The following is a 27,357-nucleotide window of genomic DNA, read 5'->3' as shown; positions in this document are numbered from 1 at the left end:
ATCGAACCCGGGGCTCCCGCATTGCGGGCAGGTGCTTTACCCTCTGAGCCACCGGGGGACCAGTGTTTGTGAGGAGAGGAGTAAAGATACAGGCGATTAGGACTTTCAGGGGGCAGAAGGCTCTTTGTCCACTTGTCTGTAGGCGATGCTCCTGAGAACTCCGACGTGTAAAAACTGAAGCTTGGTGTGGAGGGACCAGGGCCAAGCATGAACTTAAACATTCTTCATGTGTACTGAAAAAAGACCCTGAGAATAGCGCAATACAGTAGAAGCTTATCAATATCACTTTTCATAAATATTGTATGCTGCTGCTGCTGCCGCCCAGTCGCTTCAGTCGTGTCCAACTCTGTGCGACCCCATAGACTGCAGCCCACCAGGCTCCCCCATCCCTGGGATTCTCCAGGCAAAAACACTGGAGTGGGTTGCCATTTCCTTCTCCAATGCATGACAGTGAAAAGTGAAAGTGAAGTCGCTCAGTCGTGTCCGACTCCCAGTGACCCCCATGGACTGCAGCCTACCAGGCTCCTCCGTCCGTGGGATTTTCCAGGCAACAGTACCGGAGTGGGGTGCCATTGCCTTCTCCAAAAATATTGTATAGGGAAGCCTTGTGTGCTGCAGTCCATGGGGTCACAGAGAGTCGGACACAACTGAGCAACTGAACAACGTTACAATTAATTTCCATTTACTACATCTTACTAGCTTTTCAACATGTTGTCTTTTGTCAGAGATAACTTACACCTGGACCATTAAGCAAATTCCTGCTGCCTCTCTGGTCTTACACTTGGAAGTGAGGCAGCAATGTGACTATCTCCTCAGGACCGCAAGAGAGCAGGTAGTGAGTCATCTTTCTGCCCGGAGCAAGCTCACATCAGCTGAAGAGACCAGAGATCAACCGTCAGATGCTGCTGCTGAGGAGACATTAGTAGTTACCAGGAATCAGCCAGGAATCAACCACTTTTCTACAGAGGCTTTTTCTGTGCCAGGATCACATGTTTCACTGAACTTTCATGTCTAAAACTAGTTTGATTCCTTTTATTTATTTGAGAATGATATTTAGAATTCATCATATAGATGCTAGATGGATTAATTATTAGTAAGGTTTCATTGTTTCTAGGCATTCTCAGTGGACAAAGGAGTTTGGATCTATCTGCCTGTCTATCTATCTATCTCTCATTTCTACATACACATCTACATTTATCTCCTTATTTATCTACCCATATGAACACACATACATACACACACAAATGCTTAAAACAAGAATAAAACAAAAACATGCATTCATACTGATACTTGTGAATTTAATCAAATGCCTTGGGTTCATTCTAGCTTTTCCACCCCAATTTCTTGCATCATTTGTAACTTCTTTGTCTAATAGTAAAAAAAAAAAAAAAAACCAACAGCTCTCAATATCTACCATATACTTATTTTCTAAATCTAGCATAAACATAAAGTATTTTCAGGATTGGTAACCTATAGTTCTGTGAGAAACAAACTTCCTATCTAGAATACAATATTTGTGTATGGATTCTTTCAGTCTTTTGTCTTACATTATCCAATCAAAATATGATTTTCCATTCTGTATAGTAATGTTATTACTTTTAGTGCAACTAAGTTCATTAATTATAGGTTGTATTTACTGAGGTTTCCCCATACATTGTTGTTGATTTATAAAGATTTTTAAGAAGTAAAATTTGCTATTTGTGATGGACAGTTCTATAAGATTTGACACATGCACAGAGTTGTATACCTACCATAATGTCACAGTATAAAATAGTTCCATTTCCCTAAAAATTCCCACATGCTTCCTTTGCAGTCAACCAAATTCTTCACTTTCTGTCCCTATTAACCACTGGCTTGATTTTCTTCCTAACAGTTCTGTTTTTTTTTTTTAAGAATGGCATATATATTGCCAATAAACAACAACAACAATTTGCTAAGTCCTATTTGACTCTTTTTATGACCCCATGGACTGTAGCCCGCCAGGCTCCTTTGTCCATGAGATTTCCCAGACAAGAATACTGAAGTGGGTTGGCATTTCTTCCTTCAGGGTATCTTTCCAACCCAGAGATTAAACCCACATCTCCTACATTTACAGACAGAATCTTTACCACTTAGCCACCAGAGAAGCCCATTGGCAATAAATGGTATCATATTCTATGCAGCCTCTTGAGTCTGGTTTCTTATGCTTGGCAAAATGCACTTAGATTCGTCTATTTTTTTTTTTTTAATGCATGTGCCAGTTTGTTTATGCATTCACCAATTGAATAATATCCATGGTATTTCTAAATTTTGGTGAGTGCAAATTATCTTCTATAAACATTCACATACAGATTTTTGTGTGAGATTTTCATTTTTCACTTTAGTAAATACCCAGAAGGAGAACTGGTGGGTCATATCATAAGTGTACATTTAACTTCATAGCAAAAACTAAAACAAACATGCTGTACTGTATTCCACAATGTGGCTATATTCCTAGCAGCACTATTTTGCCCTTTTTTGTCTTTTGTACTCCTACTAGCACTGTAATGACTTCTAGTCACTTTGCGTCCTTGGCAGTGTTTGATATTTAATTTTTCAGCCATTCTAATAGATGTGCAGTAGTATCATTCTGCGGTTTTACTCCCCTAATGACTAATGATGTTGAGCATCTTTTCATACACCAGTTTGCCCTCTGTATTTGCTTTGATGGAGAGTCTGTTCAGATCTTTCTGTTTTTTTTTACTACTAAGTTTTAATTGGACTGTTCATTTTATTGCTGAGTTTTAGGAGACCTTAATGTATCTTGAATAGAAATTTTTTTTCAGAAGTATAATTTGCAAATACTTTCTTTCAGTCTATAGCTTGCCTTTTCATTCTCTCAATAGTGAGTTCTGTAGAACAAACATTTTTAAATTTCATAAAGTCCAATTTATTTTTTTCTTCAATGGATCATGTTTATATCAAAAAAATTCTGCCTAAAACTAATAATGATTTTCTCCTTCATTTTGTTCTAGAAGGTTAATAGTTTTAGATTTTATACTTAGAGCTATAATCCGTTTTGTGTTTATTTTTGTGCATGTTGCAAGCTATGGATACAAAGTCATTAATTTGCACATGAATATCCAACTGTTCACCACTATTTGTTGAAAAGACTGTCCTTTCTCCATTGATTGCCTTTCTGCCATTGTTACAAGTCAATTGATAATATTTGGGTATGCCTATTTCTAGGTCTTCTATTCTGCTTCATTGATTAATTAATCATTAATTTCACCAATGCCATGCTGTCTTGATTATGGTAGCTTTATAGCAACGTTCAACTTTATTGGTCACTAGGGAAATGTGAAGTAAAACCATAATGCGATACCACTGTCCACTCACCAGAACTAAAACTGACAAAACTGAACACTGAATGTGGGCGATCATGTGGAAAAGCCAGTCACTCCTACATTGTTGTCTACTGTGTAAAATGTACAGCCACTTTGTAACATGATCTGGCCAACCTTTATAAAACTGAACACTGGAATTATCCCAGAAATTCCAGATTTAGATATTTATTCTATAGAAATAAAAACATATGTCCACAAAAAGACTTACAAAAGAATATTATTGTGCCCAGCACCCCTCCCTGCCCCGATAATAACCCAAGCTTGCAGAAAGGCAGTTGAGGCTTCAGGGAACAGGATGAGGGTAACCAAGGTGTCGGACTACAGTGGGAAAAAGGAAGCTTCAGAGAACAGCGATCAGGAGGTGGCAACGAAAATAACAGATTCCAAAACAAAGGCAGAAGTGGCGTTTTAATAAAGCATTCAGACAATAATTTGATGTAGAGGATTTATGTGGCAAAAACAGAACTATGTTCAGCAACACAGAACTGAACATAATTTTTCATACAAAGTTAAAAGCACATTGTATTTCCTTCCTGATTACTTCCTTCAAGAGAGACAACCTTCATCTAAATTATTTCATCTGATTGATGATTGTCATTTATAAATTTATTGCTATTTCTTTTCGCAGGTATTCCTTTGGAAAAGGTATGTGGATTCATTACATATTCTAATGTATTGTTTATAGATTATAAGTGAAGTGAAGTCACTGCAGCCTACCAGGCTCCTCTGTCCATGGGATTTTCCAGGCAATAGTACTGGAGTGGATTGCCATTTCCTTCTCCAGGGGATCTTCCTGACCCAGGGATCGAACTCAAGTCACCAGCATTGCAGATAGATGCTTTACCGTCTGAGCCACCAGGGAAGTCCAAAGATTATAAGATAAAGTCAAACATATATCTGCTGATACTTTCTAAGTTGACCTGTCTTTATACTTAGAAATGTCTCTTGATAGTAGGCTTCCCTGGTGACTCAGATGGTAAAGAATCTGCCTGTAATGCAGGAGACCCATGTTCGATCCATGGGTTGGGAAGATTCCCTGGAGAAGGAAACAGCACCCACTCCAGTATTCTTGCCTGGAGAATTCCATGGACAGAGGAGCCTGGCAGGCTATAATCCATGGGGTTGCAAAGAGTTGGACATGACTGAGTGACTATCTGATAGTTTCTGACTATCAGAAACAGTCCAAGGTTTTTCAATAGGCAAATTAAACAAACCATGTAAAATGGAATTGTGCTTATGCTCAGTCGTATCTGACTCTTTGCAACCCTGTGGACTATAGCCTGCCAGGTTCCTCTGTCCGTGGAGTTTTCCAGGTAAGAATACTGGAGTGGGTTGCCATTTCCTCCTCCAGGAGATCTTCCCTACCAAGAGACCAAACCCATATCTCCTGTATCTTCTACATCAGCCGGCAGATTCTTTATAACTGTGCCCTGGGAAGCCCTGTATAATGGAATTTGTTGTTCAGTCGCTCAGTTGTGCCCCATTCTTTGCAACCCCCATGGACTTCAGCATGCCAAGTTTCCCTGTCCTTGACCACCTTCTGGAGTTTGTTCAAACTCAGGTCCATTGAGTCAGTGATGCCATCCAACCATCTTGTCCTCTGTCATCTCCTTCTGCCTTCAATCCGTCCCAGATCAAGTTTTTTCTAATGAGCCAGCTCTTCCCATCAGGTGGCCAAAGTATTACAGCTTCAGCTTCAGCATTAGTCCTTCCAATAAATATTCAGGGTTGATTTCCTTTAGGATAGACTGGTTGGTCTTCTCCAACACCACAGTTTGAAAGCATCAATTCTTCAGCGCTCATCCTTCTTTATGGTCCAACTCTCACATCTGTATATGACTACTGGAAAAAACATAGCTTTTACTATATAGACCTTTGTCAGTAAAGTAATGTCTCTGCTTTTTAATATACTATGTTTGACATAGCTTTTCTTCCAAGGAATACTCAACAATAAAAGCAACGATCTACTCCCGTTACACGTTGAGTGAAACAAGCCTTATCCAAGACTACATATTGTAGGATTCCATTTATATGGGTTCTGGAACAAGCAATGTTAATTTATGGTGCATAAAAAGAAAATCACAGCAGTGATTGCCTGGTTAGGTAGGATGGTATAGAGGTTGACTGGGAGGAGGCATAAAGGAAATTCCTGCAGGGATGATAATGTTCTGCATCTGAATCAGGGTTTGAGCTGCACAGGTATGTGCTATTGACAATACTTACTGCATGGTGCACTTGGAATTTTACTAGGAAAGGAAAAAAGATCAATACTTACTGTTCCCTTAGGAAGATGTCTGGAAGTAGATAGTTCCAGGGATCTATGTATCAATGATATTATGAAAGATCCATGTCCTTTCTTTCCTTCTATTTTGCTGCCTTCCAAAGCTGGCTTTCTGTTTTCATCCTCATGGCCTTACGATCAACATGGCAGTCCTAATGGTGTGTTGCATGGCACCTTGATCAAGTCTGTGAGCCACAGAGACAAATAGGAGCTGAATTTTAGTCTTTCTACATATTGATCCTGTGGTCTTGGACATACTTCTTAACTTTGCAAAGTCTAAGCTACCTAACTCTAAAGTGCAGCTAATCATATCTGCTCCATAGAGCTGCTGTGAAGTTTAAATGAGATAACCATGTGAAGTACTTCTTAAAGAACAGCATTTTTTTTTTTTTTTTGTAGAAAAATGCATAGATGAGATCAAACTATAGTATCCTTACAGGGGTTTTTTAAGAGTTCATGTTGCTTTCAGTTTTGCTTAGCTGGCACTCAGGTTTTTAGAAAACTACTACTGCAATGTATAAATAGTACAGTTGACCATTGAACAATGTGGGGGTTAGAGGTACAGTCAAAAACTTCTGACACCCCAATAACTTAACTACTAATAGCCAGCTATTAACTCGAAGCCTTACTGATGACATAAAAAGTCAATTAACACATATTTTGTATGGCATATGTATTATATGCCATATATATTTTTACAATAAAGAGACCTAGAGAAAAGAAAGTGTATCAAGAAAATCATAAGGGAAAATACACTTACAGTTCTGCACTGTATTTATCAATATGATAAATTTATATCATTTGTTTACAAGATGAATTGACTGTCAGTACTTACATCAATATTATCTCACATGATACACTAGATGTTACACATATTACTAACATTAGACATCAAAAACAAAGATATGTGAAAAAGAAATTTATATTTATTCAAAGGTATAAGGATTCATGCCCTGATAACGAAGCAACAGCAAAATGATTGCTTTATGTTAGTCCAGTGCGTTGCTTCATGGTAAGCTAGCCTATACCCTGAATAAATCATTATAAAATTTTTGGGGCATACAGTATCATAGTCATAAGACAGTACTATAAATATTGGTACTTTTTTTTTTTAAGCCGCTTACTTGTGATGCTAGGCTGATATGAAATTTCTTAAATTATGAGAGAGACAGGCATACTGTATGGCAGGGGCCCCCAACCTACAGGATCTAATTCTAGATGATCTGAAGTGGAACTGATGTAATAATAATAGAAATAAAGTGCACAACAAATGTAATGTTCTTGAATTATCCTGAAACCATCCTTCCCACTCCAATCCGTGGAAAAATTGTCCTCTACAAAAGCAGTCCCTGGTGCCAAAAAAGTTAGGGACCACTGCTGTTTGGTAAGGTGATTCACTGAAAGCAAAAGTTATGAAATAGTAGCAAAACTAATACATTATTAATTTTGCGTTAAATATCTCTCATCTTCAGCCTATATGAGGACAGACTATCCTGTACAAGTCTTGCACATGATGTACACGATGAATATTTAGGTCATGATGATAATGACACAGAAACCTCTCATACAGTGCTTACTGTACAGTCACTAGATTTTCAAACAATACCTCTCACACACATACACAGCAGATATGTTTATTAATATTATCTGTATGGTATGATGATTACTATTAAATGCAAGAGGATCATCTTCAAGATCTTCATCCTTATCATCTTCATGTTGAGTAGTTTGAGGAAGAGAAAGAGGAGAGATTGGTCTTGCTGAGTCAGGGGTCACAGAGGTGGGAGAGGAGGAGGAGGTGGAAGGGGAGACAGGAGAGACAGGCACACTTCCTGTCATTTCACGGAAATCTATCATAATCTCTGTCTGACTCTATTGCTTTTGTATTTCTTTTCAGATGCTTCTACACGTTACTAATCTTTCTTCCACCATTTGCTTTAGCTTCAGTGTCCATATCATAGAAGGGTCCCTGTTGTAAAAGAAGTCTAAAGCAGTCTTGAACAGTTGAAACTCTTGTGCCAGACTGTAGGATATCTATTTGTTCTCTGGCACTGCTTCTTCTATGTCTTTTTCCTCATCGCCTGCACTGGTTTGGAAGCACTCATTTTTATCAGGTCATCTTCTATTAATTTCTGGTGCGGTGTCTATTCACTCCTGAATTTCTCGAAGATTCATATCTAAAACCCTCACCAACACCCTCATATTTTTTGGTTATATTCAGTCTCTTTCTCAATTTTCTTGATTGCCTCTGTTATAAATTCTTTGAAGCCATACACAACATCTGGACATGGCAAGAATTTACTGTTTTGGGCTTGTCGCTGTTCACAGCTTTTTCCATAACAATGATGACACCTTTGATGGTGTGATCCTTCCAGACCTTCATGATGTTCTATTGGAGTTCTCTTCCATAGTGTTGTTGATGATCCTTTTACAATACCATGTGGAATGAGCCTCAAAGGTCCTGTGACTCCCTAATCTAGCGGCTGCTTTAGAGACTTTGTGTTTGAGGATGAGCAGACCACTTTGACCCCTTCGGTGTTGAGCTCATAAAGTTCTGCATGACTACGGGCATTGTCCAAGGAAAACAGATGGAAAGGGCCATAGATAGAAACAATCCAGAAAAAAGGGTTCTTGTTGTCCAGCACTTCCTGTTGTTCAACCAAAAGACTGGCAGCTGACAGTGTCTTTTCCTTCAAGGGTCACACATAAGCAGCTTTGTAGATCAGGGCAGTTGCAGAACTGATCATAAACCGGACTGTATTTGTACAAAACAGTAGCATTAGACTCTTCCTTCCTGCCTTAAATCCTGGTGCTCGTTTATCTTCCGTACTAATAGATACCCTTTGTGGCACTTTATTTTTCCAGAACAGGACATTTTTTTCTGCATTAAAAACCTGTCTAGGAAGATATCCTTTCTCCCCAGTGATTCTCTTAATGACATCTGGGAACTCATCCTGCATAAGTTAGCCGTCTTCCAACTTGGTCCAGGGTGATGAACGAGGGTAAAGTTGCCCTAGAGTGAAAATCACTCTATCAAACACACTCTGATATAACTTAATTCCAGTTTAGCTCAAGACTGTACCCTCTACTCCAAATATCTACTTTTAGATTGGTAGAGAGTCATTCCCTGAGACTTAACATCATTATTCACAAAGTCTGCTTTCATAAAGCAATTCATTTTTTAAGGTGGAATGGAAGGTCAAGGGATAGAAAAATAGAGTGAAAAGCAAAATCACTATAAGTAACAGCTTAAGTAGGTGCTTCCCCTCACTTAGTTAGTTAGTTCAGTCGCTCAGTTGGGTCCGACTCTTTGTGACCCCATGAATTGCAGCACGCCAGGCCTCCCTATCCATCACCAACTCCCGGAGTTCACCCAGACTCACGTCCATTGAGTCAGTGATGCCATCCAGCCATCTCATCCTCTGTTGTCCCCTTCTCCTCCTGCCCCCAATCCCTCCCAGCATCAGAGTCTTTTCCAATGAAAAGTCTTTCCCCCTCACTTACATAAGGACGAATGTACACCATGATGTCTGCTTGGCTCCATCAGGCCCTATACAGAATCCAGAAAGGCCCCAGAGCCTCGCTGGCTGGCTTACACAGTAAGTTGGGTTCTTATTTTATAACTCTGATTCTTTCTCATGTCTCAGCTCAAGGGCTCAGAGATCAAAGAGGAAACCTCCCTTGCTGGATACCAGCTCTACGTGGGTTCAACCGAGCTAAGTTGCTTTTCAATTCCAGGCTGCTCCCATTGTCACACGACTGCAAATCCTCCCCAGGGGCCAAGTGTGGGGCGAGCTGACCTCAGCTACCCTGTGAGTTAGTCTCCAAAGCAGGCAGGCTGAGGTCACCCTTCACCCTGGCTTCCCGCACAATCATTCAGCGGTCTCCCAGCGAGAGCAGGGAACAGCTATAGTTAGATTTTTCATTTAAAATTTGGCACCGCCTGCAGTCATTCGCTTTCCTTCCAATGATGGTTGCCATTATATTAAAAAGAGTAAATTTGCTGCTGCATTACTTACTGCCCAGAAAATCCAGCTGAAACCTGCTCCTGCCAAATCCGCAGTTTCAATGCAAGGCCAGAGACTTTAAATAGCTCCTGCGAGTGAGGATTTTCTGCTCTCTAAAAAAATTAAAAAAAATAAATTTTATTTTGATAAAGCCTCAGTTTGAAGGATTGGACATGGACCATTAGAAACAGAAAATGGTTGTCCCTCTCTCTCAATTTCTGACCACCCCATTGGCCTAATTCTCAAAGGCAAATTCTCCTCGGAGTGGTGGTACTTGGTGGTTTTGATCAGAGTGAGGGGATTTTTCTTTACTTACATTTTGCCAGAAGTCCCTCAAGTCTTCTTTTAGAGGCCCGTCCTCCACACTTAAAATGTTTATGCCTACAGGCTCACAAGTATACAAAGCTATTAAAAAAAACAACAGTGGAAAGAGAGAAGTGAAAAAAATGGAAGTTCTCAGAAGGTCCCCAGATTGGGTAGTGGCCTCCATCTCCTGAGATTTTATGTGATTCCCTTTACTTATTTCATAGTGCTGCAAACAAGAAAGCAGGAAAGTATAGAAGTGAGTTTTTTTCTTTTTCCTTTCCTATTCATTTTTCTAGCTCCAAATTATCATGGACCTAAACCATTTCAGAAGTTTGAATAGATGTTGAATGGTGACACAGGGAAAATAAGAAACTGATAGCAGAATGCATTATTTTAATAACTGTGTAATTTTGTAGAAGTTTGACGGTTTGCAGTTAGTAGGATATATGCCCTTTTTCTTAAAATATCTTCAGAGATCAAGTCTGAAAGCTTGATTGTCTAACTTGCTTACAATTTGGAAGTTTTGGTAATCACACCTTACCTTGCTTCTATTGGTATGATGTGCTGGGGAGAGGATCTTGACACCTATAAGAGTAAGAATATAAAGATGTTTCCACCCCCACTGTGGCATCTACAGGGAATTCTGCTAAAACGTTTTGAGAAGTTCTAACCTTTCAGAGGTTCCTTTCATCCAGAAATTTTAGTTTACCTTCTTGAGACCACATAAACCAGATTGAATACCTTTTCACAAGATACTATTTAAAGACTCTATTTTTCCCTCCCTTGGAATATTGTAGCATCTTGGATAAACACCCTATCACTCAGTCAGTCATATATAATACCATGGCTTGTGCACCCCTTTTTACTGGGGTGGTGGTTCCCTCCCTGTGTTTGGGTATGCTTTGTCTGGTCTATTTCTTAGAGGAATGTCCTTGGGCTGCAGGAGACTCTTGTGGACAGGTGAAAACCGGTGCATCTGGGAATTTATTGCTCATCCTCAAGGCTTTTGGCCAAGAAATCACAGATGGGAAGTTTGAAAACCCAGGTCAGTGACAAAGTTGTCTCAATTCTGGATAACTCTGAGGTCTCTCACTCGAAAGCTTCCCTGCAGAGCCAGGTAAAATTGAGGTTTAAAGTACCTCCTGCTCAGCGTCCTCTCCCTCCCTGTCCTGCTTCCAAGAAATCTTCCTCACCCATCTTCTCAGAGCCCTTCCTTAATAAATCACTTTCACATTAGTCCTCATTTTAGAATCTGCTTCTTGGTAACTGAAGACAGTGTATCTTCCTCTTAATAAGGAACAATCAAAACAAACATTACTCCATGAGTGGGCTAATCAGTATACCGTAAAATAGAACTAACTGTTTATTCGAGGCACTGTAATCAGAGCAATGTGATGAAACTGTGACTATTACGGAAGGGAAATCCAGACTCTGTAATCGAGGGATTTAGGTTTTAGCCCTCATCAACTAATGAAAAAAACAGACCTCCCTTGATAAAAGCTTTATACATTCAGTGAAAGGGTGGTCTAGAAGCAATATGCCAGTTAACACAGGGAGAAGACAAGACAGACATCCTGTAGGAGGTAAAGTAAATTATTTGGAGTTTGAATTTATATAATCCGGATGTTCCAGTTATTCCTAAGGCAAGAAACAAACATAAAATATGTTCTTAGAGAATCCTACTTCCGGCTATGATAGAACATATTAAATATGGCTCAACCTTTTGCCAGAACAATTATATAAGTGAAGAAAGTATTCAAAATAGCTAGATGCTATTTAGATGTAGGAAGACTGGCAGTGCAGGTTTATGATTCTTAAGAGAATGAACTCAAGGAAAGGGGGCCCTTGGATCATGAAGTCTTTCTCTCCGGGGGACACTTCCAGGTGGCTGCACAGATGGAGGACCATTAACAAAGCGTGCTGACTCAGAAGACGAATGCGCAGAGACAGACAAATACAATATGATGTCACTCACATGAGGAATCTAAGCAAATGATATAAGCAAACTTATTTACAAAACAGAAAGACTCAGAGACAAAGAAAACAAACTGATGGTTCTCAAAGGTGATTGTGGAAGAGGGGACGATAAATTAGGAGTTTTGAGATTAAAATATATACTGCTATATATAAACTAGATAACCAACAGGATGTAGTGTATACCACAGGGAACTCTGCTCAGTATCTTATTCTAACATATAAAGGAAAAAATCTAAAAGAGAATATATACATATATATGTATATATAAAAGAATCTGTTTGCAGTACAGGAGACCCAGGTTCAATCCCTGAGTTGGGAAGATCCCCTGGAGAAGGGGATGGCAACCCACTCCAATATTCTTGCCTGCAGAATTCCGTGGACAGAGGCACCTGGTGGGCTACAGTCCATGGGGTTGCAAAGACATGACTGAGTGACTAAGCACATGTATGTATGTGTGTGTATGTATATACACACACATATAACTGAATGTTATATGTATGGAGAAGAGAAAGGCTACCCACTCCAGTATTCTGGCCTGGAGAATTCCATGGACTGTATAGTCCTTGGGGTTGCAAAAAGTAGGACACGACTGAGCGACTTTCACTTTCACTTTTTGTTTTCACAAAAAACTGACACATATACATATAACTGAGTACATATACCTGAATATATATACATACACACATATACATATAATTGAATCACTTTGCTGTACACCTGAAACTAACACAAGATTGTTAATCAGCCATATTTCAAATTTAAAAATTAGAAAAAAGAAGATAGATGTTAAAGTAAGTGATCATGAGGAGAGCTGGCATTTGTGAAGCAGGATAATTAGAAGTAAAGCGAGCTCACATAGGACTTCCCTGGTGGTTCAATAGTTAGGACTCCATGCTTCCAATGCAGAAGGTGCAAATCCAATCCCTAGTGGGGGAACTAAGATCACACATGATGCCATAGCACAGCCAAAAAAAGAGAGAGAGAGAGAGAGAGAGAGAGAGCTTCCAGAGATGTAGCTGCTGCTGAAAACTGTGAAGTGAAAGTTGCTCAATCATGTCAAACTCTTTGCGTCCCCATGGACTATACAGTCCATGGAATTCTCCAGGCCAGAATTCTGGAGTGGGTAGCCTTTCCCTTCTCCAGGGCATCTTTCTAACCCAGGGATCGAACTCAGGTCTTTCACATTGCAGGTGGATTCTTTACCAACTGAGCCACAAGGGAAGCCCAAAAGCTATAAAAGTGTCCCCCTAAGTTTTCATCTGAAATATAAGCTTTGTATTCTTAGGGTAGGTTTCTGTGAAGTCAGACAAAGAATACTTGAAGGGGGAAATATAAAACAGCTACTAGGAAGCTGCAGGCTACCAACTCTTGAAGCTCACTGGAGATGCTGAGACAGCAGCCCTTGCTGGGTGACCTCAGGCAACACCCTAGAAACTGAGCCAACAGAGAAATTCCCGTTCAACCCACAGAGCTGTTCAAACCTAGAACTGAAATGAGAACGAACAGAGAAGACAACCAAGCGGACATGGCTATGCCTTCTCAAATCAGGCACTGTAGATGAGAAATGCATGCATATTTGACTTTCTTTTGACTTCACATGTATAAAATCACAATTATTTTCATTAAAGTTGTCTGACAACCAAAGATACTGGTAGAAGTCCCCTCTTCTTAGTAACTTTAACATCAGATTTTCTGATAGTACACAGTAAGCTATGACCACTGGGTATGAGAATACTGGGGTCTCATTTCACACAACTTCTAGTGCAGTGAACTATTAAGTCATAAACTGCGCAGTACACATGACAATAGCTACTGTTCATTTCTCTTAATGTGACTTTTGATGCAGCACACCCCATCCCTTTGTCAAACATGAGGTGAAAATAGGAATAAAAGAATGTAGGTGAGTAGAACATATAAAGATATACCTGGGAAATTATATACATATATATATATATATATATATATATATGCCACATATATTTTCAATGTACATAATATATTCAGTCTATAGTTCCAAAAATCAAGTTTTGTTTTTTTTTTCTTTAGTAATATATCAGTGCTGGGTTGAGCTTTAATTTTTAAACTTTTCAGTGGAACCCTGAAATCAGCTTGAAGAGAATAATGTGTCAGTATAATAGGTATATTGGGGCTTCCCTGGTGGCTCAGAGGATAAAGCATCTGCCTGCAATGTGGGAGACCTGGGTTCGATCCGTGGGTCAGGAAGATCCCCTGGAGAAGGAAATGGCAACCCACTCCAGTATTCTTGCCTAGAAAATCCCATGGACAGAGAAGCCTGGTAGGCTACAGTCCATTCGGTCACAAAGAGTCAGAAACCACTGAGCGACTTCACTTTCACTTTTTCATGCATAATATTCAGTTCAGTTCAGTCACTCAGTCGTATCAGACTCTTTGGGACCCCATGAATCACAGCACACCAGGCCTCCCTGTCCATCACCAACTCCCGGAGTTCACTCAAACTCAAGTCCATCGAGTCAGTGATGCCATTCAGCCATCTCATCCTCCGTCGTCCCCTTCTCCTCCTGCCCCCAATCCCTCCCAGCATCAGCGTTTTTTCCAATGAATCAACTCTTCGAATGAGGTGGCCAAAGTACTGGAGTTTCAGCATCAGCATCATTCCTTCCAAAGAAATCCCAGGGCTGATCTCCTTCAGAATGGACTGGTTGGATCTCCTTGCAGTCCAAGGGACTCTCAAGAGTCTTCTCCAACACCACAGTTCAAAAGCATCAATTCTTCGGTGCTCAGCCTTCTTCACAGTCCAACTCTCACATCCATACATGACCACAGGAAAAACCATAGCCTTGACTAGACGGACCTTTGTTGGCAAAGTAATGTCTCTGCTTTTGAATATGCTATCTAGGTTGGTTATAACTTTCCTTCCAAGGAGTAAGTGTCTTTTAATTTCATGGCTGCAGTCACCATCTGCAGTGATTTTGGAGCCCCCCAAAATAAAGTCTGTCACTGTATCCACTGTTTCCCCATCTATTTCCTATGAAGTGATTGGACCGGATGCCATGATCTTCGTTTTCTGAATGTTGAGCTTTAAGCCAACTTTTTCACTCTCCTCTTTGACTTTCATCAAGAGGCTTTTGAGTTCCTCTTCACTTTCTGCCATAAGGGTGGTGTCATCTGCATATCTGAGGTTATTGATATTTCTCCCAGCAATCTTGATTCCAGCTTGTGCTTCTTCCAGTCCAGCATTTCTCATGATGTACTCTGCATATAAGTTAAATAAGCAGAGAGACAATATACAGCCTTGATGTACTCCTTTTCCTATTTGGAACCAGTCTGTTGTTCCATGTCCAGTTCTAACTGTTGCTTCCTGACCTGCATACAGGTTTCTCAAGAGGCAGGTCAGGTGGTCTGGTATTCCCATCTCTTTCAGAATTTTCCACAGTTTATTGTGATCCACTCAGTCAAAGGCTTTGGCATAGTCAATAAAGCAGAAATGGATGTTTTTGTGGAACTCTTGCTTTTTCGATGATCCAGCAGATGTTGGCAATTTAATCTCTGGTTCCTCTGCCTTTTCTAAAACCAGCTTGAACATCTGGAAGTCCACAGTTCATGTATTGATGAAGCCTGGCTTGGAGAATTTTAAGCATTACTTTACTAGCATGTGAGATGAGTGCAATTGTGTGGTAGTTTGAGCATTCTTTGGCATTGCCTTTCTTTGGGATTGGAATGAAAACTGACCTTTTCCAGTCCTGTGGCCACTGCTGAGTTTTCCAAATTTGCTGGCATATTGAGTGCAGCACTTTCACAGCCATCATCTTTCACAGCATCATCTTTCAGGATTTGAAATAGCTCAACTGGAATTCCATCACCTCCACTAGCTTTGTTCGTAGTGATGCTTTCTAAGGCCCACTTGACTTCACATTCCAGGATGTCTGGCTCTAGGTCAGTGATCACACCATCGTGATTATCTGGGTCGTGAAGATCTTTTTTGTACAGTTCTTCTGTGTATTCTTGCCATCTCTTCTTAATATCTTCTGCTTCTGTTAGGTCCATACCATTTCTGTCCTTTATCGAGCCCATTTTGCATGAAATGTTCCCTTGGTATTTCTAATTTTATTGAAGAGATCTCTAGTCTTTCACATTCTGTTGACAAGCTTAATATATTTACAGGTATATATTCCTTGATACGACATGGATTCTTCAATCACAGCTTGTATTTACTAGGCATTTAGAAAAGATTTGTAAGTTTTTTAAGGAGAGAAGAAACACAGAGGGAAGTATGGAAACAACTCACTGCATTATTCATCATCAATAGAAAACAATTATCAACCTCATTGATTAATATTTATATTTAAATATTTATTGAAACCCTGAACTTATTCTCTAGATATATATAGCCAATATAGCTGACCAACTGCCTTATAATCAGACCAAGTAAACATATAACAGGCCATATTGCTAAAGCTTTAATTAGGTACAATTAACCTTTATATTCGGAGAAGGCGATGGCACCCTACTCCAGTACTCTTGCCTGGAAAATCCCCTGGATGGAGCAGGCCAGTAGACTGCAGTCCATGGGGTCGCTCAGAGTCGGACAGGACTGAGCTACTTTACTTTCACTTTTCACCTTCATGCATTGGAGAAGGAAATGGCAACCCACTCCAGTATTCTTGCCTGGAGAATCCCAGGGACAGGGGAGCCTGGTGGGCTGCCGTCTATGGGGTCGCACAGAGTCAGACACGACTGAAGCGACTTAGCAGTAGCAGTAGCAGCCTTTATATTTATTTTTTTCATAACTGTTACAGAAACATTTTTCATGCTAGCAATTAACATGTGTATCTGTATTCCTAAAGCTTTAAAGAAATCAAACCTACTAAATGATCAATTATAACACTGTTTTGTGAGCTAACAATTTAAGTATGTAGGTATGAGGCATACTGAGAGGTTGCATGTATGTACATACACACACACAATTACACATACACACACATACTTTTTTTTTTAATTGGTGCTACGTCCCAGTCATCTGGGAAACTAGTCTGGTCCAGCCAGCTACCCCTTGTTCCAGCCTGCTTTGGGGGACTGGCATGGAGTGAGAGGCCACCTTCTAAGTGTACTGCAGCCCATGCACTCCCGCAGGGAAAGGAAGGCACTCAGAAACTATGTAAACCCCTGCCTCCGGATATAGGAGCGGGGGCGGGCGGCAGCCCCAGGCAATGCAGGGGCTAGGTTGCTGGAATGGCCAGGCCAGGCAGGCCCCAGCTTGCCCTACTCCAAAGCACTGCACTGCTCTCCCAGGAGACACCAGGGACTTCTTTTCTAACTGGGGGAAGGGGCAGGGTCCGGGTGGAGCCACACAGCCACCTCCAGCCCTTTGCTGCGGAGGCTCCAGAGACCACCCTGCTTCCAAAAGTTATGTCTGGCCTCCAACTCTAGCCAGGCTGAACCCTGGGGACATTAACTAAAGATAAGAAGGGGTGGGAGGGCAAACTGGGATGTCGGGGGAATAGGGTGGGTTGAGTTTTACATTTGTTGTTGTCTAGTTGCTAAGTCATGTCCCAATTCTTTGTGGCTCCATGGACTGTAGCCTGTAGGAGCCCGCCAGGCTCCTCTGTCCAAAGGATTTTCCTGGCAAGTATACTGGAGTAGGTTGCCATTTCCTACTCCAACACATACATTTTTTAAAGGATTATCTCACATGACTGAGGAGGCTGCAGGTCTGAAATCTGTAGGGCAGGGTAGCTAGAAACCCAGACAGGAGTTGGTGTTGCTGCAGTTTTGAGGGAGAATTTCTTCCTCACCTGTTGACCTGTAAAACTAGAAAATAGAGACTTGCTTCCAAAATACAGTGGTGGGACAGAATAGGACAGAATATTCCTATTCAATATTCAAAAATTCTCCAGATTCTACCCACTACCCAATCCTAAAGCCACTTCACATTTTAAATGATTTCCAACGGTAGTGCCCCATTTCTCATACCAAAGTCTGTGTGAATGTCTTACAGCTGTTACAGCAAAATCGTCACGTGAGTGTATGTTCCTTGGTTCTTTGTCTCATCACAACAAAGATTTGGAGCGACGGACATTAAAGCCCTCGGCGCATCACAGCTCTTGGGTCTTGGACAAACCGTGCTACAGCTCTTAGGCAAATCAGTGTTACAGCTTTATTTTATTTAGAAGATAGCAGGAAAATGAGAGAGAGAGAGAGAGAGAAAGAGAGAGAGAGAAAGAGCTCATGCACTCGGGAGAGAGTCCGAGAGAAAGCGCTTTGGCTCCTCCTTTCATGTTTTTTCCTCCACCTGGGCCTGCCCTATGCAAACTGGGCTTAGCCAGGAGTGCTGTTTGTTCTGTTTGTTCTGCCTGAGGTCTTCACTCTGGTCCTCGGACCTTCCTTGTCTTTTAGCCACCGCCATTTTGGACTCCTTTTCCCTATTCTACCTACCTAACAAAAATGTCAAAACCTAGGTGACAACAGAGGCAGAGATTGGAGTGATACATCTGTTAGGTAGGTAGAATAGGGAAAAGGAGTCCAAAATGGCGGTGGCTAAAAGACAAGGAAGGTCCGAGGACCAGAGTGAAGACTTCAGGCAGAACAAACAGCATTCCTGGCTAAGCCCAATTTGCACAGGGCAGGCCCAGGTGGAGGAAAAAACATATAAAAGGAGGAGCCAAAGCGCTTTCTCTCGGACTCTCTCCCGAGTGCATGAGCTCTTTCTCTCTCTCTCTCTCACTTTCTCTCTCTCTCCTGCTGTCTTCTAAATAAAATAAAGCTGTAACACTGATTTGCCTAAGAGCTATAACACGATTTGTCCAAGACCCAAGAGCTGTGACACGCTGAGGGCTTTAATGTCCATCGCTCCAAATCTTTGTTGTGACGAGACAAAGAACCGAGGAACATAGACTCGCGTGACACATCTATAAGCCAAGGGTCAAGAATGCAAGCAACCTCCAGAAGCTAGAAGCAGCTTGGAAACGTTCTTCTGAAAGGGCATCATGGGGAACCCAGCCCTGTGGACACCTTTATTTTGAATTCTAGTCTCTAAAACTGTGAGAATCAGTTTCTATTGTTAAACCACCCAGTTTGGTACTTGTTACAGCAGCCACAACAAACTAATATACTGTTAAATCTTGCTTTTTCTTTCTCTTGTATATTCAACATGTTTATGTTCTTCAGCTACTTCTCTTTTGCTCTTCAACTTTGGAAAGCCATTAAGTTGATTTTTTTTTTTTAACTCTTTCTTTCTCCAATTTCCTAATTGCCAATGTATAATAGTATATTCTCAGCTTGGCATTTGTACCAATTCCTTTCCTAACACTTAATCTTGTATATGCAAAATCTTCCTAAAAGGAAAATCCTTCATATGTTCTACTACTGGCTCAGCAGTGCTGAAGCCAGACATGGTTCACCTGAAGACCAGATGTAGCAATATTGCTACATAGACTTTACCAGGATGTAACGTTCACATTGCAAGGATTCGAATTGATACGTTCATCAAGCATTTATCTTGCGTCCACTACATTGAAGATACTAGCTAGTCACTGGACAGAAGAACATCAGAAGGTTTAATAAATGTTTTAGTGAAGAAAAAAATAATCTAAATTATATTGACATTAGTAATTGTCTCACTTTGCCAAGAGCCAACCTTCTCCCAAACAGTAGCCAGGCTAGTAATGGCCCAGTCCCAGTTTCCTTCTCTTTCTTACTTTTCTACTGAGTCACTGAGACCCCAGCATGTCCCACAACTCACTCACTACAAAGCCAACCTCTGTCATTCACCACCTGTGTGACTTGCTTTGAATTCTCTGTACTGCAAATATAACAGTTCCAAAACTTCCATGACAATACATTTGATGACCCAGAGTTATTCTGAGGATTCAAAATGATAGCCTATCTTGTGAAAATACAACATGATAACTTAATTATTATTACTGCTGCAATCTAATGGGGAAGAGCTGTGGAGCAATTATTTCTAGGTTCACAGAAAATATATATACTTGTAATCAGCTTGAGTAGTATCTTTCCTGCCACCTTGACTCTTGTCTAACTTTGGTATTCATTTAGGAAACTAAAATACAGTTTATGCTGGTCAGCTCTAGTGTCTCTAGAGTTTACATCATGGGAAAAAAGTGTCCTAAGGCAATGAAAGGTAAGTTCTTCTTGAGAATACAAGAAAAGATCACTTCCTACTTGTGGATAAAGGCACCATTCAGCTAGCTGTTCACTCTGCTTCCAGATTCCTTCACTTGTTACTTCCCATTTATTGAGCAAGAACTCCTCTGGGTTTGGCCTTTGTTTTGCCTGTAAACAGTAGAAGAAGATTCATTATTTAGCTTGTTCTTTGTCACTACCTGTGACCTTAGGTGTTTCAAAATAAGTTGACGAGTCAGCTATGTCTTAACAACCTTGCTTACCGTTGGTAACCTCACTGTTTTCTTCCAATCTTATCATGCTAAGGTGGTAGGACAAAGTCAGACAATGGTGTGGATTCCATTTCTACAACATAGCAGCTGTACATTCTTTTGGGTAAATGAATTAATCTCTCTGAGGCTCAGTTTCCTCAGTGTAAAGTGAGAGAAATAAGGACAAGATAAAGTAATCAGATGAAGAGTTACCACATGATATGGCTGATGAAATGATCACGCTTATTATTTTTATTTATTCTTCAGTGGTCATTGTGTTTGTTTACCATGATATTTTTTAGTCAAACCAATCATATATATGTGGAATTGGGGAGAAAGAGACAAGTGCCATTGAATACAGAGCAGGGTGCTGAGCATGGCGACAGTTGGCTGTACTTAATGTGCATGCTGTCTGCCCTTGAGATGGCCAGCATTAGTTGGTCCCTGACCTTGACCTCAGATGACCCATTCCTGGATACTTCCTTTCCTATCAGTCCTTCCTTCAGCTATTTTTTTTTTTTAGTGTGACTTTCCTTTTTAAACATATCTTACAAAGTAAGTTAATAGAGCAATTATTTATTTTACCAGTAGAAAAGGATAGTGTGAAGCAGTACAAGGAAGATTGTAACATCTATCTTCTTGTTCAATCACTCAGTTGTGTCTGACTCTTTACGACCCCATGGACTGCAGCATGCCAGGATTCCCTGTCCTTTACTATGTCCTAGAGTTTGCTCAGACTCATGTCCATTGAGTCAGTGATGGCATCTTAGCATTTTAGAAGAGAAATAATCTGGATTTGGAATCTAATTCTGCTACTTAGTAGTGTTATGACCTTGAACAAGCTACTTATTTCCCTGAATTTTGGATTCTTGACAAAAAAAAGGCTATAATTTTATCTGTCTGAACTGGTTTTTGAAAGGAAAAAATACGTTGCACAGAAAGCACCTAGAATATATTCTAACCTAAAACTGAGAGGCTAAATGTTAATGCTATGAAGATACAAATTATTATAACTGAGAGGTTTTGAGACAAAATGTTCCTGCTGTTCTACTTCTAGAATAATTAATGAGAAAAAATTAATGACATTTTGAAAATAACAAAATGGGGAAACTTGCCATACTAGATATTAAAATATATGGCTGATTTAAACAAGGATATACTGATTCAATAGATGTAGCAAGTAAACAGACCAATCTAAAACAAGGTTTAGCATATACATGAGAATTTATGTGTAGTATTATGATAAAAGAAGAATCACAGATAAATTAGAAAGGTATGCATTGTTTAATAATTGATATTAGGGAATTTAGCTAAATATGTAGTAAAATATGTCTATATCTTTAATTTGCAATATATAATAAAGTAAATTCCAGATACAAAATATAAAACTGTAGTAAGATACTGGTGGAGAAGGCAATGGCACCCCACTCCAGTACTCTTGCCTGGAAAATCCCGTGGATGGAGGAGCCTGGTGGGCTGCAGTCCATGGGGTCACTAAGAGTCAGACACGACTGAACGACTTCACTTTCACTTTTCACTTTTCACTTTCCACTTTCACACATTGGAGAAGGAAATGGCAACCCACTCCAGTGTTCTTGCCTGGAGAATCCCAGGGATGGCAGAGCCTGGTGGGCTGCCATCTATGGGGTCACACAGAGTCGGACACGACTGAAGCGACTTAGCAGCAGCAGCAGCAGCAGCAGCAGCAGCAGTAAGATATTGGAGAGATTAAGTGACTTGCTCAAGATCCCACAGTAGATGAATGGTATAGCTATAAATTAAATCCATACACCCTAACCACTGTGTAAAATAAAACTGTATGAATCATGTGTCATCAGTTATTTTAAGGCACCTAAATAAATATACACACATATGCACACCATTGTTTAGTTGCTAAATCATATCTGACTCTTTTTCGAGCCCCCATGGAGCGCTGAAGAATTGATGCTTTTGAACTGTGGTGTTGGAGAAGACTCTTGAGAGTCCCTTGGACTGCAAGGAGATCCAACCAGTCCATTCTAAAGGAGATCAGTCCTGGGTGTTCTTTGGAAGGAATGATGCTAAAGCTGAAACTCCAATACTTTAGCCACGTCATGCAAAGAGTTGACTCATTGGAAAAGACTCTGATGCTGGGAAGGATTGGGGGCAGGAGGAAAAGGGGACGACAGAGGATGAGATGGCTGGATGGCATCACTGACTCGATGGACATGAGTTTGAGTGAACTCCGGGAGTTGGTGATGGACAGGGAGGCCTGGCGTGCTGCAATTCATGGGGTCGCAAAGAGTCAGACACGACTGAGCAACTGAACTGAACTGAACTGATGGACTAGCCCACCAGACTACTCTGTTCATTGGATTTCCCAGGCAAGAATACTAGAGCGGGTTGCCATTTCCTTCTCCAGGGGATCTTCCCAACCCAGGGATTGAAACTTTGCCTCCTGCCTTGGCAGGCAGATTCTTTACCACTGAACCACCTGGAAGACATGAACACCATTTGCACGTACATATATAAGGATACAGTTGCCCTTCAGTATCTGAGGGAGATTGGTTCCAGGAGCTGTATGTACACCAAAGTGCAGATTCTTGCTTACATAAAAGGGCGTAGTACAATGAATGCAATCAGCCCTCTGCATCTGCAGGTTTCTCATTCTAGGATTCAACACATGGCAGACAGAAATTTCCAGTCTCAGTTGGTTTAATCCAAGGATGCAAAACCCTGAACTACGGAGGGCCAACTATGTATTTATTGAAAAAACATCTGCCTATTAGTGGATCCTGCATTTTAAGCCCATTTTGTTCAACTGTCAATTGCATAATTCATACATACACATTTTTAAAGATTGGAAGGTACTAGAGAAAAATGCCATCATGATGAATAATAATGATTTTCTATGGTGGTTGAAATTACATTTTTTTCTTTATATAATATTCTGTATTTCCAAAAAACATTTGCCATTTCTATAATCAGAAAAATAAATACTCCTAGAAATGAATCTGCTCCTTTTAAAAGGGGAATTAAAGATACTCCCTTCTTTATACATATATCCCTATATTTTCTCAAAATTGCTGATCCTTGAAGGTCAGAGAAAAGTTATCTATTAACTCATGGTAATGTTTGGTGCAGTATAATTAGCTGCTTGGAGGGAAGAATAATACTTTCATCCCTAAACTTATGGTAGAACAATTTTCAAATTTGTCTCTTTCCTCCTGCTTAATGCATGGATGCGAGAGTTGGACCATAAAGAATTCTGAGTGCTGAAGAATTGATTCATTCAAACTGTGGTGCTAGAGAAGATGTTTGAGAGTCCCTTGGACTTCAAGGAAATCAAACCAGTCAATCCTAAAGGAAATCAATCTTGAATATTCATTGGAAGGGTTGATGCTAAAGCTGAAGCTCCAATACTTTGGCCACCTGATGAGAAGAGTTGACTCAGTGGAAAAGACCCTGATGCTGGGAAAGATTGAGGGCAGGAGGAGAAAGGGGCAACAGAGGATGAGATGGTTGAACGGCATCACTGACTCGATGAACATGACTTTGAACAAACTCCACAAGACAGTGGAGGATGGGAAAGCCTGGTGTGTTGCAATCCATGGGGTTGCAAAGAATCAGACAAGACTTAGTGACTGAACAACATAATTGATTCACTTAAATAAACTGGTGTTTTAAAGGCTCCTTTAGCTCTAATTTTGGTATCTTCCTTTTTGCCTTTTTAAAAACTTCTAGAAATATTATTGTTCTCAAGATCTTGATGACTTTACATAAGTCTGAGTACATTACTCCCCAAACCAAGAAACTTAAGACTGATGTGGTTTCTGAGACCATTTCATATAATATTTAAGAGGCTGCCTATAATTAGATTTTCAAATGTTGTTAACTGAAAAACTTAGCTTAAAAGTGGGATGAGGGGGCTTCTGCTTCCTGCCATGATGGTGAACTAGGATAAGCTACTGGATCAAAATCAAACCTGGAGAATCTACAGAAGTTAGAGAGAACCAACAAACCATGAAGAACTCCAAGCCAGATTGAAACCTACCTTGAACTGATGTGCCATGTGGCATGTGACATGTGTGTGTGTGTGTGTGTGGTGTTTATGCAGCAGAGAGATGCTTAGTTAGAAGCAAGCTCCTCCCAACATTGCCTTAAGAGAATCCCCCCTGCCCTTTCACTTCAGAGATCAGTGGCAATGGTGGCCCTAGTCACTGATATCTGTGTTCATGGGTAACATCTGGGCAAAATTAAGTCCTATTGAGCTGAAGATTACATAAAACAGATGAAGCCCTAGAAGCCATTGTTTGAAATTCAGCCCAAGAGTACCAGAGTCATAACAAGGTACTCAGAAACTTATTTGTACAGATTCTCATTAGTCACAGATGGGACAATCTGAACATCAAGAAGGATCATAAATACAATATAGATTTAAATATATCATTTGTTTAAACTGATGACTTCGTAGGGACAAGAAAAATTGATTAGTCATCTTTGAGGGATGGTGGGGGACCAATTAATTATTTTTGAAAACTGTATTATAAGTAAAAAGAAAGAAAAAATCAAGCATTCATCCTCTCTTTGCAAATCAAACTGCACTCAAGCTAACCAATGAGCTGATACTGGAAGTTTCCCTTCGAAAGAGTATTCAAGTTGAAGACAAAAGAAATGATAAAGTTGGAATATCTTCTCTTTAAAAATCCTAAAGAATAAGAGAATCTAAGCAATGATCATAGTAACATCACAAAAAGAGAGCTAGACTAGACACTAAGTGCCTCTCAATGGATGTATACAGTGAAATAGTCCTGCCAGAAAATCAGCTTGAAATCTGATTAGAACTTTAGATTCAAATACAGGAAGCAAGAAATAGAGGTGATGAATGAACATATTGGGAGAAGGAAATAGTATTCTTGCCTAGAGAATTCCAAAGACAGAGGAGCCTGGCGGGTTACAGTCCATGGGGTCACAAAGAGTTGGACACGACTAAGTGACTAGCACTACTACACTAATGAACATATTAAGTGACAACAGAGGATTCAGACGGCAAAATGTAGACTGAAAGTGCTACAGGACAATCGATTTCTTCAACAAGTAAACTGCAAGGGAAAAAAAAAAGAGAGAGAGAGAGAGAGAGAGAGATGGAAGAATCTATGGATTAAAAGAGTTTTAAGAGACAAGTTAAACAATAATAGTTACAATCAAAGGAGATAATTATGTAAATTTGAACTCTGCTTAGATAGTTAATAATATTATGGCATTATTTTGATTTCTTAACAATGTGATAATGATATTTTGATTAAGCCTTTTTAAATTTATTTTTTATTGAGGATAATTGCTTTACAGAATTTTGTCGTTTTCTGTCAAACCTCAACATGAATCAGCCATCAGTTCAGTTCAGTTTAGTCACTCAGTCATGTCCAACTCTTTGCAACCCCGTGAATTGCAGCACACCAGGCCTCCCTGTCCATTACCAACTCCCGAGTTCACTCAAACTCATGTCCATCGAGTCAGTGATGCCATCCAGCCATCTCATCCTCTGTCTTCCCTTTCTCTTCCTGCTCCCAATCCCTTCCAGCATCAGAGTCTTTTCCAGTGAGTCAACTCTTCACATGAGGTGGCCAAAGTACTGGGGTTTCAGCTTTAGCATCAGTCCTTCCAATGAACACCCAGAACCGATCTCCTTTAGGATGGACTGGTTGGATCTCCTTGCAGTCCAAGGGACTCTCAAGAGTCTTCTCCAACACCACAGTTCAAAAGCATCTTCTTTGGCGCTCAGCTTTCTTCACAGTCCAACTCTCACATCCATACGAGACTACTGGGAAAAACCATAGCTTTGACTATATGGACCTTTGTTGGCAAAGTAATGTCTCTGCTTTTGAATATGCTATCTAGGTTGGTCATAACTTTCCTTCCAAGGAGTAAGCGTCTTTTAATTTCATGGCTGCAGTCACCATCTGCAGTGATTTTGGAGCCCCCAAAAATAAAGTCAGTCACTGTTTCTACTGTTTCCCCATCTATTTCCCATGAAGTGATGGGACCAGATGCCAAGATCTTTGTTTTCTGAATGTTGAGCTTTAAGCCAACTTTTTCACTCTCCGCTTTCACTTTCATCAAGAGGCTTTGTAGTTCCTCTTCACTTTCTGCCATAAGGGTGGTGTCATCTGCATATCTGAGGTTATTGATATTTCTCCCGGCAATCTTGATTCCAGCTTGTGCTTCCTCCAGCCCAGCGTTTCTCATGATGTACTCTGCATATAAGTTAAATAAGCAGAGAGACAATATACAGCCTTGATGTACTCCTTTTCCTATTTGGAACCAGTCTGTTGTTCCATGTCCAGTTCTAACTGTTGCTTCCTGACCTGCCTACAGGTTTCTCAAGAGGCAGGTCAGGTGGTCTGGTATTCCCATCTCTTTCAGAATTTTCCACAGTTTATTGTGATCCACTCAGTCAAAGGCTTTGGAATAGTCAATAAAGCAGAAATAGATGTTTTTCTGGAACTCTCTTACTTTTTCGATGAGCCAGTGGATGTTGGCAGTTTGATCTCTGGTTCCTCTGCCTTTTCTAAAACCAGCTTGAACAACTGGAAGTTCACGGTTCACGTACTGCTGAAGCTTGGCTTGGAGAATTTTGAGCATTACTTTACTAGTGTTTGAGATGAGTGCAATTGTGTGGTAGTTTGAGCATTCTTTGGCATTGCCTTTCTTTGGGATTGGAATGAAAACTGACCTTTTCCAGTCCTATGGCCACTGCTGAGTTTTCCAAATTTGCTGGCATATTGAGTGAAGCACTTTCACAGCATCATCTTTTAGGATTTGAAATAGCTCAACTGGAATTCCATCACCTCCACTAGCTTTGTTCATAGTGATGCTTTCTAAGGCTCACTTGACTTCACATTCCAGGATGTCTGGCTCTAGGTGAGTGATCACACCATCATGATTATCTGGGTCGTGAAGATCTTTTTTGTACAGTTCTTCTGTGTATTCTTGCCACCTCTTCTTAATATCTTCTGCTTCTGTTAGGTCCATACCATTTCTGTCCTTTATCGAGCCCATCTTTGCATGAA

The 27,357-nt window shown here is 40.3% G+C and overlaps 1 long non-coding RNA gene across 6 annotated transcripts in view; it reads right to left on the bottom strand.

Annotated features, from left to right (window-relative positions):
- Positions 1 to 3,514: 3,514 nt before the first annotated feature.
- Positions 3,515 to 27,357, bottom strand: part of LOC147359191 (uncharacterized) — a 74,167-nt gene continuing 50,324 nt past the window's right edge. For 2 of the 6 annotated variants that reach the window (XR_015140584.1, XR_015140583.1), the window contains 5 exons: positions 10,501 to 10,544; positions 9,970 to 10,058; positions 9,666 to 9,766; positions 5,641 to 5,831; positions 3,515 to 5,207 (listed from right to left, as the gene is read on the bottom strand). This is a non-coding gene — a long non-coding RNA (uncharacterized LOC147359191). Of the gene's footprint in view, positions 5,208 to 5,640; positions 5,832 to 7,879; positions 8,660 to 9,665; positions 9,767 to 9,969; positions 10,059 to 10,500; positions 10,545 to 20,096; positions 20,211 to 27,357 lie in introns of those variants that run through there. The other 4 variants (XR_015140585.1, XR_015140581.1, XR_015140582.1 and 1 more) reach the window with 4 other exon arrangements.

The sequence above is a fragment of the Bos grunniens genome, chromosome 14 (assembly GCF_055505025.1).
Source record: "Bos grunniens cultivar Pamir isolate PY7600 chromosome 14, Bosgru_T2T1.0, whole genome shotgun sequence".
Classification (NCBI taxonomy): Eukaryota; Metazoa; Chordata; class Mammalia; order Artiodactyla; family Bovidae; genus Bos; species Bos grunniens.
The sequence above is the reverse complement of the archived record's forward strand: the minus strand, read 5'-3'. Positions and strand labels throughout refer to the sequence as shown.